Raw genomic sequence first — 14,340 nt, forward strand, 5'->3', positions numbered from 1 at the left:
CTTCTTCACAGTTGGCACGAAGGAGTAAATTATTATCATCACAACTTTGTGCGCTGTTCAGCAGGTTGAGAAAGCTAACTAAGTATGCAGTGACTGTGTCATCCTTGCCAAATGGCGCACCATCTGCCTCCACTGCCACATACAGTACTCCTCACTCAGCCTAACCAAAAGATCACATCCATCAGAATATTTTATTTCAATCACTATCTATTGACAAAAGACCTTTATAAGGAGTTCTGTTAGTTTTTGAGGGAAACTCTTCAAGATTTGCAAAATTGCCATTTTCGCTTCAAAATAGGTAAAATGTATGAAGCTCTCACTGCGATGGTATTTAACCAATTACTCTGAGAATTTGCACACATATTTTTCCATCCTTAGTTAATGTTTGCTACAAGTATCAATCAATTTGATTGACGGCTTGTCAACCAACAGAGGCAAAGAAACGACTGTATTTTTAGACTTTTCGATTCATCCAAATATTTGACAGCTTTAAGGTCAAATATCTCCCCTTGGCAGAGAGTTTCTGAACCTCGTCGGTAAACATTTTCCGAAAGCCACAGGTACACCAAGATTTTCAACAAAAACAACATAAAAGTTAGTTATAGTTGCACAGACAACCTACAAACCATAATTAAGAAACACAACAGAAAAATCCTCGAGACAAGCAAGACACCCTCCACAGAAAACAACTGTAACTGCAGGAAAACAAACGACTGCCCTCTAAAAAAACAACTGCCTCACTTCAAGCGTCGTCTACAACGCCAACGTAACTACAGAAAATGACACAACCGGAAAGAATTACTTTGGACTAACTGAAGGAACTTTTAAACAACGTTACACGCAACACAAACTTTCTTTTCGGAACAGAAACTATTCAAACAGCACGGAACTATCAAAGCATATCTGGACACTCAAAGACAACAAAACCAATTTTACAATTAACTGGAGTATTTTAGCGATCGCCCCGGTCTAGAGCAACAGAAGCAAGCGGTGTCACTTGTGCCTCACAGAAAAACTTTATTTAGTTAGAGCTAAGAAGCCGTCTTAATTGAACAAAAGAACAGAACTCATTTCTAAATGCCGCCACGAGAATAAGTTTTGCCTAGCAAATTTCACAAGCCGCCAACAATAGCTCTATAGAATCTTTATTTCACATGTAGATTAGATCATCACACTAGTGAATTAATTAGCTTCTTATCTAATTTGTATATAAGGAGGTATGTTCTTCATTGAATAAAGTTCTGTCTGACGAGCGCTTAGGCGCGAAACTCAGAGTCACAGAGAATCGATGCGTCCTCTTTAATTCCTTAACTTATGAATACTTAGCTCTGCTACCACAGCATTGAGCACTTAATGCTAAGGTAGACTCTACCTCCACATTCATTTATATATATATATATATATATATGTATATAGATAGATAGATAGATAGATAGATAGATATAGATAGATAGATGATAGATAGATATAGATGTCATAGTAGCCTTGATGCTCAAGGTAACAAAGGATCACCGCCCACAGATAGGAACCAGTAAACCATAGCCACCTTCGCATCCAATTTAACTTCAAATTTAGAAATATCTTTTCGGACTGAGTCTTACCTTTGCTTGTCAAACTCGAGCCTCACATCATCTCCAATCAGCGTAAACGAAGCCTACTCAGACACGTTAGTCAAGCCTTTTTTCTCATCCACTTCATAGCCTGATGAAGGGATTTACTGGCACTTTCTCCTTCAACAAGATGTTTGTAGAACCGACTCATCAGCTTCTCCGTTGCTTTGTCTGAAATGGCCCACAGCGCAACCAACACCGAGCGAGCTCCGGATCCTAAAAACGGACGGGAAATTCCTATAACTGCCTCGGCTCTTATCTCTCCACTTCCACTGTGACAGCAGCTAAGTACCACCAGTTTGGCTCTGACTTTCACTCGTGAGACATCGGCCATCGTCAACATGTAATCTTCCTTTGGTTGGGTAGCGTTTCCACTGTTGGAAGTAGGAACGGGGGAGAGGGCAATTTCTCCCCTTTCGGCGTTACCATGAGTAGCAAAATGTATCAGGCTCACTGAACTTATCCGCTCAAGCGCCGCCTGCTTCGTTGCCTTCTCTCCTACTAGAGGCGGAACACCCACCAGTCGTCCGACCATCTCCGCTTCCTTTCTTGCGCATGGCAATGGCAGCAGCCAATCAACCTTGGGATTGCCTATTATCAAGGCATGAGTGTTGCTGTGATAGTCCTGTGGACTATCTTGAATGATCTTGAGTGTTGTCAAAGAAGGAATGACACGGATCCTGTGAGTCACCGATAGGTATTGGGCTCCCTCTTTTCACTCAGGGCAGCAAAGGGAACTTTGTACAAACTGCGGTCAGGAACAATAATGACTTCAGGTTCCTCAAGCAAATCATAAACAGGGGCAATAAACACTTTGTAACACAAAGATAGACTTGAAATGACCTCCTCGTCCTCGTCCTCCTCCACGAGTCGCATTCTTGCTAGGCTCTTTTGTTCGGGGGAGAGAGGTTCCAATTCAACCATATTTAAAGACCGATCTTCACAATCTTCAGTGGGCAAAATACCAAGACTCCGGAAACTATCAGTCAAAAACTCACTCAGAGGCAAATCTTAGGGCAACCCAGCCTGAACTAGATTCTCTTCTAGTGATAATCTTTTATAGTGGACTCCACTTGTTTTCAAGATCCACAAATGCAGATGATTGTTAAAATAAGAATTGTACAGACAAGCACAGTTATTTTTCTTTCTAAAACTGTTTTCAATGCCAAACCAAGATTGTGGATTAGCAGAGATCTGCGTTTCAACCGAGTACTTCTCTGCCATCAAGTCTGATAGACCTCTTGCTTGACCCAACTCCTCAACATAGAGAGCTTCAAGGGCATTTCCGGTATGACAAAGCAGAGTACTAAGCTGCTTGTAGGGAAATATTCCTGAGTGCTCCAGAAATGATGTTTTGAACTCATCATTGGCCCCCAAGAAATATCTCAGCTCCTCGTACTTTTCAATGCACAAATGAAGACATACAAGGGAGTCTCTGATTTTATTTTGAAATGAATACAAAAGGGCGTAATATTGAAGGATTCGGAACTCTTGTCTTCTATCTCCAATATCTCTGGATATGGATAAAGCTTTCTCCAAGCATACTTCCGAAACTTCATAATTTCCAACAATTGCAGAGAGATGTCCAAGGTTTGCAAGATGTGATGCTTCCCCTTTCTTATCACCAATATCAATTCCGATGACAGGAGCTTTTTGGAGATACTCTTTATCCTTGTCGTATTCTCCGAGCGACTGAAACACAGTACTTAGGTTTGCATAACATGCTACTTCTCCTTTTCTGTCGCCAATTTCAGTTGTGATGACAAGCGCTTTGTGGAGATACTCTTTAGCCTTGTCGTATTCTCCGAGCGACTGAAACACAGTACTTAGGATTGCATAACATGCTCCTTCTCCTTTTCTGTCGCCAATTTCAGTTGTGATGACAAGCGCTTTGTGAAGATACTCTCTAGCCTTGCCGTATTCTCCGAGCGACTGAAACACTTTACTTAGGTTTGCATAACATGCTCCTTCTCCATTTCTGTCGCCAATTTCAGCTGTGATGACAAGCGCTTTTTCGAGATACTCTTTAGCCTTGTCGTATTCTCCGAGCGACAGAGACACAATACCTAGGTTTCCGTAGTTAGTTGCCTCTCCTTTTCTGTCGCCAATTTCAGTTGTGATGACAAGCGCTTTGTAGAGATACTCTTTAGCCTTGTAATAATAATAATAATAATAATAATAATAACTTTATTTAAGTGTCAGTGTATTTTAGCACTGCTGTGCTAATTGGGGACACTGTAAATAAGGAAACAAATATCGTAAATGAACAGAAACTCGTTAAAAACCCCAACTGGTAGGAGGCAGACCAGTTGGCTATTTACAAAGCGTGCAGGAGTTGAATTCGGGGCCACCGAAGACAAATCCATCCAGTGGCAGGGAGGAGGACTTGAACCCTGGTCCTCCGGCTAACAAGTGCAGCTCCCTAACCACTAGGCCACGCTCGCCTCCTCAAATTCGTATTTGTCGTATTCTCCGAGCAACTGAAACACATTACCTAGGTTTCCATAACATGCTCCTTCTCCATTTTTGTCGCTAATTTCAGTTGTGATGACAAGCGCTTTTTCGAGATAACCTTTAGCCTTGCCGTATTGCCGAGCGACTGAAAGACAGTAGCTAGCTTTGCATAACATTCTCCTTCTCCTTTTCTGTCGCCAATTTCAGTTGTGATGACAGGCACTTTGTAGAGATACTCTTTAGCCTTGTCGTATCCTCCGAGCGACTGGAACACAGTACTTAGGTTTCCATAACATGTTCCTTCTCAATTTCTGTCGCCAATTTTAGTTTTGATGACAAGCGCTTTGTGGAGATACTCTTTAGCTTTGCCGTATTCTCCGAGCGACAGAAACACATTACCTAGGTTTCCATAACATGCTCCTTCTCCATTTCTGTCGCCAATTTCAGTTGTGATGAGAAGCGCTTTGTGGAGAAACTCTTTAGCCTTGTCGTATTCTCCGAGCGACTGAAACACAGTACTTAGGTTTCCATTACATGCTCCTTCTCCATTTCTGTCGCCAATTTCAGTTGTGATGACAAGCGCTTTGTGGAGATACTCTTTAGCCTTGTCGTATTCTCCGAGCGACTGAAACACAGTATTTAGGTTTCCATAACATGTTCCTTCTCGATTTCTGTCGCCAGTTTCAGTTGTGATGACAAGCGCTTTGTGGAGATACTCTTTAGCCTTGTCGTATTCTGCGAGCGACTTAAACACGGCACCGAGGTTTACGTAATAGGATGCTTCTCCGCTTTTGTCGCCAATTTCGGTCGATATGATAAGGGCCATTGCAATATATTCCTTCGCTTTTAGGTTTTCGCCAAGTTTATAAAACAGAATTCCATACTTGCTGTAGAAGACATGCAGTTTCCTGCCGTATCTTGCCGCATTTACGTCGTCAGAGATATGACGATATGCGCTGTAAAGAACTGTATAGATGTCGCTGTCAAATTGTAGTAGCACTGAATCAAATTGATCTTTGCTGTTTTGATCGCTGTTATTTAGCAAAATTAAACATTCGTTGCATATCTCAATGGCTTTCTGAATGCAATCGGAGTTTAGCAGGAATAGGGCTACTAGTAAGGCAATGTTCATGGAAGTTATCATCGAAGAATCGATCCTTTCACTACAACGTTCTGGGAACATTTGAAAATGTTTTTCTAGCAGTTTATCACCAAGTCAGGTCAGGTATTGGTTTGCTTGCTACTGGATAACCATAAAAACCAGTACTACCCGTCTCATGGGTCGGGAAGTCGACTCAACCGGCAACCCCGCCCCATAGAGAGCGTGGAGGGTGAAACTGGGCATCCTGACAGAATTAAAAACAATATCTGTCTTAAGGTCTGTGGTGGACCACTCCCAGTTACTCGGGGTGAGAATGGACATCCTTGTAGATGATCAACACTTCTGTCGTAAGGTTTGTGGCGGACTTTTGCAAGTCGGTGCATCGTGCAATGCATTTCAAAAAGAGCGGAGACAAACTAACCTATCATTTGGTTAGTTACTGCAACAGATGCTGGAGTCAGGTTGTCTTGGCCTATCCTTGCCACTGAAACACCTTCGTCTGCCGATAATGTGCTGCTAATCCAGCGAAAGCTAGCAGTGCTTCAGTTCTTTGCGAGCAGTTTCATAAAATGGTCAGTCAGGAAACAACCCATACCGGCTCGGACGTCGACCGGGTTAACAAGGACGAGGAACCAGTGCCAATCAACGACAGAATAGTGACTATGAGACTCCCACTACAGCGAAAGATGTATGCCACTTTCCTCAGCGTGTATGCCCCAATAATGACCAACACAGGGGAGGTGAAAGAAGATAAAGGTAAGATTCTCGCACGCGTACTTCTGAACAGGCTCAATGAACACACCTCTGATTTTCTGCTTGAGATAGGTTCAAGAAAAGTGTATCAAACAGAACACGCCACTTAATGTAGTCTTCATTGACTTCGGTAAAGCCTTCGATACTGTATCGCGACAAGGACTTTGGCAGGTACTCAAGAAATATGGCTGCACAGAGATGTTTGTCAACGTGATCGAGGCACTCCATACAGGTATGTAAGCTAACGTGGCAATGAGTGGTTCAGTTTCTAAAGACTTCTCAGTAAGCAACGGGGTTAAACAAGGGTGTGTACTGGCGCCTACACTCTTCTCGCTACTATCTGTCAGCGATGCTTGAGATGGCCTTCAAAGACACTTCAGAAGGAGTATACATTCAAACAAGGAAAGAAGCAGACCTGTTCGATGTGGCACAGCTTAAAGCTAAGAGTAAAACATCGACGAAGGTAGTAGTAGAAATGCTCTTTGCCGATGAAAGTCCCTAGCTGCACACAGTGCATGCGCGGAAGATATGCAATCTTCATTGGAGAAATTTGCGAGAACAGCCGATCAATTGAGCCTCAAAATCAACAGCGAGAAGACAGAATGCCCTTACCAACCGCCAAAGTTCCAGTTTTCAACATTACTGCTAGAAGAGATCAGCACTGGTACAGAATCACTAGTCAAGTGTAAGACTTTCAAGTACCTCGGGAGTACTGTTTCAGAGAACGCATGGCTGGAGGATGAACTATCTCTCACAATGGGAAAAGCAAGTTATGCGTTCGGAAACTTGAGAGAGAGACTGTGAAATAAACGACATGTGTCTGTTCGTGTGAAATGCAAAGTGTACAGAGCGTCAATACTGGCTTTTCTATTGTACGGTGTTGAGACTTGGACTGTCTGCTAATACAGATGAACCTAAAATGGCCCGGCCATGTTGAGAGGATGGATCACCAGCGTCTCCTTAGGCAGCTACTTCATTCACATTCATAAATCAACGGGGTAAGTTCCTAAAGAAACTTTGGTGGGGTATTACAAAATATTTTGGCTTTACCAACTGAGTTGGCAATGTAAATTGGCCATCGTAATGAGTTTCTGAAGCTGACGTTTCGAGCGTTAGCCCTTCATTAGAGCATTTGATAATCTTGGGAAACCAATGATGTTGTACTGTCAGTATTCCCCAAAGAAACCAGCAGAGAGTGGCCTGCTGTATCAACATTATACATCGTTTTCCATCTGGATTTGTACCGGCTGTCAGAGCGTATTTACAATGAAGCCTCTTGGGATCAAGTTATATGCAGTCGAGTTTAAAGCGTTCAATTCTTAGGCTAACGAGAAAGATAACCTTTTGTTACAACTTCCTGGAAAATTTCCTGACAGTCCGCAATAAGGCCTGAATGATTTAAAATTTTGTTGCAGCGGGCTATTACCAAGTAACGAGCCTACTTATCAGATGAATTTCACTGAAAACGAATCTATTCTTAGCTGATAAGAATGATGAACAATATGTGAGACCACAAAGCTTTGAAGTCCAGCATCGCGACGAATTCATTTATTTGTGCGTGATAATCGACTGATTGTCTTCGTGAACTTTCCATTTTCTAGCGGATGTGATTTGCATGATCAAAGCCAATAATAATAATAATAATAATAATAATAATAATAATAGTAATAATAATAAGCTAAATGACTGTATTTCATTTGGCACGTCACACTTTTCTAGCTAACGATGGATTTATGCATCTAAAAATGAAACATCTTACTCTGTTTAACCGAAAACGTCAAGCTACATTGTTCATCCCTCTTAGAACGGTTGGATTTGCATCACGAGATCGATCAGATCGAGAGTACAACGAAGGCTTCTGTCTTTAAACAGTAAGCTACCTGTGCGTGAAAACTGACCCATAGTATTCATGAACTTTTCATTTATTTGAGGGTGTGATTTGCATGATCAAAGACAAAGGCAGTAACTGTTCTAATAGATAAAAACGGACGGAGTGGATCGGTAATTTGCTCGAAAATAACAACATTACTGGTCTTACCTTTGAAGACGTTAATCCAGCGACGGAAATATGGCAACAAGCAAATGACATCAGAGATAGGAGGTAGCTTGACTTTCAGTAATAATCAATAGTTATACTTAATAGTCCTTGATATTTCTTTTGAGGAGGGGAGAGGTGGGGGAAATGGACTGGACTACAGTTACGTTGTAAGATGCGCGCATCCGGAAGGCACTTTCCTGAAAACTCTCAACGGCAATTCGCGCTGCTTTAACCTTTTTGTTTTCTCTTTTCCTCAGACAACTGCGAGAAGCTTGCAACAAGAGGGCACTAACACCGAGCGATGATTTGAACGATAGTAATTATATATGACTTAAGTTCTTCCTTGACTTCGAGATATAACTAACAATTACAAGCTTGATGAGCTTGTCTCCCGTTTAATTAAGTATTGATGTCAACAATACCTGATTTAACCCTGAGCGAAATTCGGGGAAATTTCATTTTCGAAGCTTACACGGCCATAGCCAAACAAGTCGCATTTGAGAATTATGGGCTCACTGTAGTAGAGGGAGGGTCTCAATGGGGTGATGGTTTTTACGGCTAACGGTTAAAATTTTGGCCATGTTACAGCTGACGATTAACATCATTTCATGAGTTGTTAGCAGAAATTGTTTTTTTTGAGGTTAAATTTTTTTTACGACTTATGGTTAAAATTTTACAATTTTTAGCTTAACGCTTAAATATTTTTGGCTGTTTTATTGCTGTTGGTTAACCCCATTGAAACCCCCCTAGAAGTATACGACGTCTTAAATCAGTGGTAAATAACTGACATCAAAAAGGTTTTTACCGTGATTGTTTGCTATCATATGCAACTGACACCATAGATATTTCACAGGTTATGTACTATTTACTAGTTATAGTTCTCACTAGAGCTGCCCCCGCCCTACAGTACCATTTTCTATTGTTTTTTTTTTGAGTTGGGCTTGTTGTTTACAGTTGTGTAATTTTTCTGTTATGTTGTTACGGAATTGCGGCTCAGTACTTTGGTTTTAGTAATTTTGGATCTCAAAATACTACAAGTGTACAAAATGTAGTTTTGGGAAGTGCTTGGGATGTTTTTTTTTGCTATGTGGTTTAACTTAGGATTTGTTTGTTCTTCACGATCAAGAAGAAGCAGGATGTAGGGACTTGGGTGAGTTTTGAAATTGGAATGTTATAGGTGGCAGACTTGCCTCTGACAAATCCAGAAATTGCCGAGTCTTTCGGCTTTGTGCAATAAGCTTGATTTGCGGCTGACAAATCGGAGTTAACCGAGTCTTTCGGTCAAAATGCTAAACTTACACCGTCTTCTGAGCATCGGTGAAATTATTTCTGTATTAACTTCTGTATAACACAAATGAAACTCTATAACTCTGAGAATAATCCAACATCAAAGCAAACGAGTTAGAAGCTCAACTTTTTCATGTATTTGATATCTGGTTATACTTTAATTATGCTGCAAGTTCTTTGCTTTAAGTTCTCACGTTAGCTGACTGAGCTGCGGACCCTCCACCGCCTTCGATCGAGACTTCACACAACTGTTTCTCTTTTGACGGATTTTGATCACCTTTTAAACTCAAAACTACCTTTAATTGTTAGAAAGATGCTATACACACTTACCGTTGGACTTGGAAACGCTTCTCGACGCTTTTCAGGGACGCTTAACTCGAAATCTCGACAAGGACAAAGCTTGTATTAAAGACGCCGATCCCAATAGTACTCGCGCGCGTTTTTGCTGGCCGCCCATGACCATTTGCGGGAAAAACGTTGATACCTTGCGGCCGTGCAAGCGATCAAATCGAGATTTTTTCTGGTTATGATCTACCGAAAATACCTACATTCTCTCTTCTCCAGTCTTCCTCTATATTACGCGGGGAGTCCTAAGGTGCCTCCTCGGGTTTTTGGCCCTCTGGGGCCAAAAACCCTGCGGGGGCAATTAGAATCTGAGGAGTTGAGAAAATTTTTTAAATAGGAGAGGATACCTCTCTAAGTATCAAGAGGGTCGCAAAGGGATGTTGCCATGGCTTTTACGGCTAACAGTTAATATCTTTCCATTGTTGTCACTAGAAATGTTTTTTACGGTTAACTCTTTTGCCAATAACGGTTAAAATTTGTCAATTTTCACGCCTAACGGCTAATTTTTTTGGCCGTTTTACGGCCAACGGTTAACCTTATTAAGACCCTCTATCAAACACTGTTACCGCCAATTTTTGATTAGGAAAAATGACAACTGTGATCAAAAGTATTTAATGAGAGGGAGATATGGAGAGCGAATCAGCATTTACTCAAAAGATTTAAGTGTTCTAACTCAAACGAATGAATTTCGGTTTTGTACGTCACAACTTTATAACCAATGACGGAATTGACCATGCAAAAATAACTTATTTCAATCTATTTTTAAAAATGCCCATCCCTTTCAAAGATTGGAATTTCATTACAAGATCGATACCAGTAGAACTAAAGCTTCTTCCTTTAAACGGTAAGCCATCTATGCGCGACAATCAACTTTTCATGAACTAATATGGAAAATCGATCAACAGTTTACTCCGCAGTGAATCTATTTCGGTTTTGCACGTCACACTTTTATAACTACAGATCGACCATATTTGGTTCCACATACTATTCTTTACAACGTGATCAATTCTCGTAACTTAACATCGAGTTACAAAACGCCTGACGCTTTCATGAATTAATCGTTTGCTTTTTCTCGAGATGTGAGCTCGGGCCGCCTCTACCGACATCAGTAGAGGACATTCTGCATGATAAATATGTCACAATATTGGATTGATTTTAGTTTTTGATCACGTGATTGTGGAAACCATCAGTTTCTCAAATTAAACAATGGTTAACCATCTTAGCCAATTGGGTTGAAATATATTGTATAAAACCTTAACGGTTTGAAGAAAGCCATTTGACGGTGGAGATATGAAGGATCCGATCAACGGAAAAGTACGCTTATACTATGTATGCAATAACATTGAATTTAAGAAAGTTTTAGTTCTTCTGAGAATTTTAAAACATCTCTTCTCGTGAGCGCGCAGTGTCATGACACATCTTCTTATGCGAGACTCTTATGCGCTTATACAGACAAAAAAAAGATTTGTGCTCATATGCCCGTCTAAGACTGTTTTATTTCCAATCCAACAAAAGCTGCCATAAGCAGGCATTCAAAAATAAAAATCTATGATAATACAAATAGGGATTTTAGGGCAAAAGGGTAATTTATTTAGATCTTGTGAGTATAGTTGTCAGTTGGGTAACATCTCCTTGCAAGTGCATTGCCTTACCTCAACTTTTCATTTTTTTTTTTTTTTTCTATCAAAGAAATAAAAAATGTTTCAACTTAGGAGGGAGAGGCCACTCCTACACGGTGGATGTGGTGACCATGCCCACCACGTCAACCATATTAAAAACATAAAATATGAATCAAAATGAAATCAACTGTCTCTCATTCATTTTATAAATGTAAATTTGCAGCAGATTAATTCAGCCATAACTGCAAATGAAAACTTCTTACCAAGCCTGAGGGCCATACAAGAGAACATTTTCCTGAGTTCCTCACAAAAACAACGGATGGCCAATATTCCTCAGTAGAATTTGAGCAAGAAAAGTTAGCAAGTGATTTATCACATTGCAACTGGACTAAACTTTTTAGTTTTAAATTGGTGCTTTTCAAAACAAAAATACATGGATTATGATCGTTTCACAGGAAACGGTCTGCATAGAAAAGTGCAGAACAAGTAAGAACCAGATCAGTGCTGGTAATTACCTCCATACTACCGTAGTTATTCGGTTGTAAGGCGCACTCGGCTATAAGACGCCCCCCCAATTTGGCAATTTCATTATTGCATGTTTTCAAACTGAAAATATCGCTAAAATACTTGGTTATAAGGCGCATCGTTGTTTGGGGAGTAAAGATCGGTCAAGTTTATTGTAAATTCTTTCACAAACTTACAAAAAAGCGAAAAAGTCGCGTATTGATTTTAGTTTACCGTTAATTATTATCAATATACGCGGCCAAATAGAAAATCGGCCTCTTCAAAACACACGCTCAGCGGGCCGCAAAAGACTGACAGCGGGCTGCTAATGCATTATCAGCCCTACAGCTTACATGATGATTTGAAGTGACTTTAAATTCGTCATTCACTTAGCTTGTATTGTTAAAACTCGCATTCTTGATATCATTTGGCCTTGTTTATTGATAATAATGATAATGACATGACTTTTTGGGAAATGATGCTTCCCCTCGTCTGTCGCCGATTTCAGTTGTGATGGCAAGCGCTTTTTGGAGATACTCTTCAGCCTTGTCGTACTGACCAAGCGACTGAAACACAGTACCTAGGTTTCCATAAGATGTTGCTTCCCCTCGTCTGTCGCCAATTTTAGTTCTGATGACAAGCGCTTTTTGGAGATACTCTTCAGCCTTGTCGTATTGGCCAAGCAACTCAAACACAGTACCTAGGTTTCCATAACATGATGCTTCCCCTCGTCTCTCGCCAATTTCAGTTCTGATGACAAGCGCTTTTTGGAGATACTCTTCAGCCTTGTCGTATTGGCCAAGCAACTTAAACACAGTACCAAGGTTTCCGTAGTCAGTTGCCTCCCCTTCTCTGTCGCCAATTTCAGTTCTGATGACAAGCGCTTTTTGGAGATACTCTTCAGCCTTGTCGTATTGGCCAAGTGACTCAAACACAGTACCTAGATTTCCATAACATGATGCTTCCCCTCGTCTGTCGCCAATTTCAGTTCTGATGACAAGTGCTTTTTTTAGATACTCTTCAGCCTTGTCGTTTTGGCCAAGCGACGTAAACACAGCACCTAGGTTTCCGTAGTCAGTTGCCTCCCCTTCTCTGTTGCCAATTTCAGTTCTGATGACAAGCGCTTTTTGGAGATACTCTTCAGCCTTGTCGTACTGGCCAAGTGACTCAAACACAGTACCTAGGTTTCCATAACATGATGCTTCCCCTCGTCTGTCGCCAATTTCAGTTCTGATGACAAGCGCTTTTTGCAGATACTCTTCAGCCTTGTCGTATTGGCCAAGCGACTGAAACACAGTACCAAGGTTTCCATAACATGATGCTTCCCCTCGTCTGTCGCCAATTTCAGTTCCGATGACAAGCCCTTTTTGGAGATACTCTTCAGCCTTGTCGTATTGGCCAAGCAACTCAAACACAGTACCTAGGTTTCCATAACATGTTGCTTCCCCTCGTCTGTCGCCAATTTCAGTTCTGATGACAAGCGCTTTTTGCAGATACTCTGCAGCCTTGTCGTATTGGCCAACGGACAGAAACACAGTACCTAGGTTTCCATAACATAATGCTTCCCCTTCTCTGTCGCCAATTTTGGTTGCTATGGCAAGGGCCCTCTCAAAATATTCCTTTGCTTTTAGGCTTTCGCCTCGTTTATAAAGCATAATTCCATACCCTCTGTATAAGTCAAACAGTTTCCTTCCGTATCTTTTCGCACTTATGTAGTCAGAGATATGACGATAAGCGCTGAAAAGAACGGTATAGATGTTGCTGTAAAATTGTAGCAGTGCTGAATCAAATTGGTCTTTGCTGTTTTGATCGGTGCCATTTAGCAAAATCAAACATTCGCTGCATATCTCAATGGCTTTCTGAATGCGATCTGAGTTGAGCAAGAACAGGGCAACAAATAAGGCGAGGCTCATGAAAGGTGTCATGGCTTCTGCTGTTAGGTTTCCATTGCAATCCTCACCTGTTATCAGGGAAACATTATTTTTAGTAACACAATACTAAATGGTCGATAATCTTGATTAATAACGAGTCACTTCAAACAGGAACACACATGTTAAGTTACAAAAACGGGCTGGGTCGATTACACCCGGAGACTATTTGTAACAAGCTGAAAGTGTTAGACTTCACAATATCCACTTAAAAACAAAAAACAAAAAAAAGTGAAGAAGTTCGTTGGTCACCTTTCATTTTCCTCAAGTTGGGATTTTTGCAGAACATTACATGACTTTAAACTCATTGCACAAAGATAAAAAAAACTGACAGACTTAATCTTAACTTTTGCAATGAGAACTTTCCACATGCATAGTTTCTATAAACAACGGGGTAAGTTTTTGAAGACACTTTGGTGGGGTATTAAAAAACTATTTGGCTTTACCAACTGAGTTGACAATGTAAATTGGCCATGATAATGAATTTCAGCCTTCGTTTACTTCCGTTTGAAAAATGTCATTAACCAAGTTCACTGTGCATTTGTCATGGAAGAAGCAAGTCCCATACATGAAATTTCAATTCCAATATTGGAACTGACAGTCAGTGTTATCTGCGTAAGGCTCTCCAGAATTATTGGAGAAGAATTGGAAATGACAGCAGACCAAGTTTACTACTACCATTTGCGGAAACAGAAAGAAA

General features: G+C 40.8%; 1 pseudogene; it reads right to left on the bottom strand.

Annotated features, from left to right (window-relative positions):
- Positions 1-1,462: 1,462 nt before the first annotated feature.
- Positions 1,463-13,824, bottom strand: LOC149036649 (uncharacterized; annotated as a pseudogene).
- Positions 13,825-14,340: the final 516 nt, after the last annotated feature.

Source organism: Pocillopora damicornis, chromosome 12 (assembly GCF_964200805.1).
Source record: "Pocillopora damicornis chromosome 12, jaPocDami1.2, whole genome shotgun sequence".
NCBI classification, from domain to species: domain Eukaryota; kingdom Metazoa; phylum Cnidaria; class Anthozoa; order Scleractinia; family Pocilloporidae; genus Pocillopora; species Pocillopora damicornis.